We start from the raw sequence: 3,543 nt of genomic DNA, 5'->3' as shown, positions 1-3,543 counted from the left end.
AACCTGATGGACTGTGGTGTACATGGAAAAATAAATTATTTTGTGACGTACTACAGCACACCACAGACTTTGCCATATACACATGAAGGGAAAAATCCACTTCATACTCCTACTTACATGGTCTCGTTTATTGCATTTATCCTCTTCACAAGAAATGGTTGTTAATGTGTGACAGCAGCAAACCTTAAATGTCATCTGAGGTAATCAGAGGAGTCAATCGAGTCAATCGAGGAGTAAAATACTGTAAAAACTAGGGTTTAAGTGCTATAAAGAAAACTTTCACTCACAACTACTTACAAGCACTGTCATGTCCTCCTCATGGACCCACACTTGTGAAATGGTATCTAGATGGATAAAAAGTTTATCTCAATATAATAATATTTTAGTATAAATGGAAAAAGCAGATGACAAAAATTAAAAATATACATTATTTCTCATTTGTCTTACTGGAAGTGAGTGGATATTTAACAGTTTATCACTGCTCTTTTTTGGGGGGGAAATTTATCAAAAAGCCAGTGACAGTAGTAGAGTGGTAACTGAGACAAATCTCAAAACCTATTCTAATCTGGAGTCCACATATTTGTGGTTTCTGTCACATATCTGTCTAGCTGCTTCAGTTGCAAGTTTTGATTCTCAGAAAAAGAAAGTCGACATTGGTACGACAAAACTCATACCAAACAAAAAAATAGGTCATTTGTCCATGCCAAAACGAGACGACGAGTTTTACAAATATATCTGCCACCCTATAAAAACATTTTCAGCTGCAGCAAATGTCTGGGTTGTGGTTAGGCTTTTATGTTGGTAAATGATTAACCACACTGTCTGGAGTCAAAGTCATCGGCTTTCATCTGCTCCGACCTTCCCCCAAAGAACATTAAAACACTTCTGTAAACATTCATACTCCATTGCCATGACCCCCTCTGCTATTATTATTATTATTATTATTATTATTATTATTATTATTATTATTATTATTCATCGCTGTCATTATGGCTGTTGTCGTCGTTGTCATCATCATATACCAGTACAAACACATTGGTGGGTATGTCAAAGTGCAGTTGTGTGATGAAGAAATTTTTTATCTATTAGATAGGTATCCTGTCCTGGAAACCAAAAGAGAAGGTTTCAAGTTTGAACCATCTTGCAATTTCCTCCTAGGAGGAGTTTTCTAATTGATTGAAATCGAGGTCGATGTCACGTCTTCACCTATTATACATGACCGCATTTTTATCTTAACCGCAAATGTCAGCTAACAGAGGAGGGTGACGTAGTGAGGTTTGATATTCCACATGATTATTTTCTAACACCTCTTATGTAGTAATAAAACAAACCCCTGGAGGGCTGCTGGAAATAAAAGCCTACACGTTTGATCCAAGTATAGTCTTGAACATTTAAATGAAGCAGAAGCTGAAAAGTCCCTTCAGCAGAGAAGGAAAGAAAGAGGAATGCCTTGCAGGACAGGATGTTGATTAAACTAAATAAACTGTTTTTGAGTCTGAACTCATATACTGAGTCATGTTATTGGTAATGAACTATATAAGGTATAAGACAAATTTCTATTTTTCTATATCTACGGTTTTGCTATTTGATGTCTTATGTCCATGTCTTGAAATCTCAAAATCTAACCATATTTCAGCTATCTTTTCTAACAATACTATAGAATTACTGTGTGATGCTATTATTATTATTATTATTATTATTATTATTATTATTATTATATATAAGTTTGCCTGGAGGCATCATAAAACTATTTTCTTCAGGTTGTTCAGGTCTGATGGTGAAGGGTCTGCCTAGTGTGAATCAACTGTCTGTGTCTGTTTCTGACACTGAGGGCAATGCAGGTCAATGTTTGTGTAGTAGTTGATTATTACCATGTTAGCTATCTAGGTTCAATACTGTACCAATGTGAAACCAATAATCATTTCATGTTCACTCCTGATTTTAGTGCTTAAAATTTCCTTTCTTTGTAATCCAATTCAAATAATTGTTTGTAGCCATTTTTTGAGCTCACCTAGTCCCACATCCTCAGTAACAAGAGATGATGAGACAGATCTGGCTAGTGAGTGACTTACTGTGACTGTTTGTGAAACTAAAGGCAATGCTGCTTTATTATTTCACATAGCTAGGTCATGGCCTGTCCACATACTGTACCAATACTTAACCCTTCCAAACCTCTGCTAAGTTGAGTTAAAGCAATTTGATTGAAGCTGCTCTTATCAATATTTTTAAATAAATAATCACTTAAATGACAAAAAGCAATTTTCACCAGTCATGGGAGTATGTTCACAGGTCCTATGCAAGATCATGAATGTAACCTCAATGATCATTTTTACATTTGATTCATTTTAGTTTTGGTTAACATTAAACAGAGTTGCCAAAACACTCTCATGCTGCCCAACCAGATCTCACACCAAACAACAAGAGCATGTCTCAAAGTCACTCCTTCATGGGAAATGTTGGTAAATTGTCTGCCTCTGCACACAGGACATGTTTGAACATTGAGCTTCTTTCCAGAGCCCAGAGCTTGTGTGACTTTAGCTCCAACATAAAAAACTGTTGTTTGTCTTGTGTCGGTTTGACAAAGAGGTTCATCAAGATCCAGCTTAACTGAAAATTCTTCTCTCAAGTTGAAACATTAGACAAATTTGTGTCTTTCCATAGACATCGCACTGCCTCTAAAATTTGCTTTGTGTTGTGGCTGCTTTCTGTTCCTTATCTGTGATGACTGATGACCCAACACTGCAGTGTCCCTCAGCCCCCCAGAATGTTTTAGCACCTTTCAGCTCATTGTTTTGGTTTTCAGGCCCGCAACAAGTTTCATGACGATCGGGCCTGGAATTTTTCCATAATTCTGCTGCTGGAAGACGGCACCAAAAGCATAACCTCCTTGGCGAAGGTAATAAATCTGTCTGCTCACTGTAGAAGCCACTGTTAGGTAACACATTTGCCATATCAACTTTATAAAGTGGAAATATGCCAGTTTTGTGTTTACAGCTTGTTGTGCTGCCCCCAATTGAAAAAAAAAATCTATTAATGTAGGTATAATAGTTATTTTTTGTTTAATTCGCGCCCCGCTCCCCGCCATGATGGCTATATATATGCGCTTCATAGCGAGCGCGCGCCTGTTAGCTTTCTTATCTAACCTTCCGCAATCTTTGCGCCCTATGATACTACGCCATGCTTACAATACCTTGTGTTCTTCACTATCACAGCAAGACTCGTCCATACTTAAAAGACAAAAGAAAACTATTTTTCAGACGACAAAGTTCAGAATAATTTTAAATAAGTAGGCATAAGATTAAACGTCTCAGCCTTGATCAGTGACGCGGTCTCAGCTCTTGTTAATGTAAGATGTGACGTTAATCGTTAACAGACGAATTAATCGTTTTGGATGATATCAGATCTTTTGCTGACACACAACTTATCAAGGCCTATTAGGCATGCGAGATATAAGAACTGCCTGTGGGCTGATTGAGAATAATGGTGAACTTCGAGAATCAATAAACCAAATAAAATTGGAGTGGTTTTAACCTCACTTTGCGT

Source organism: Morone saxatilis, unplaced genomic scaffold (genome assembly GCF_004916995.1).
Source record: "Morone saxatilis isolate NCDOM2014 unplaced genomic scaffold, NCSU_SB_2.0 Contig12, whole genome shotgun sequence".
In the NCBI taxonomy this organism is placed as follows: Eukaryota; Metazoa; Chordata; class Actinopteri; family Moronidae; genus Morone; species Morone saxatilis.
This window is presented reverse-complemented; position numbering follows the sequence as displayed.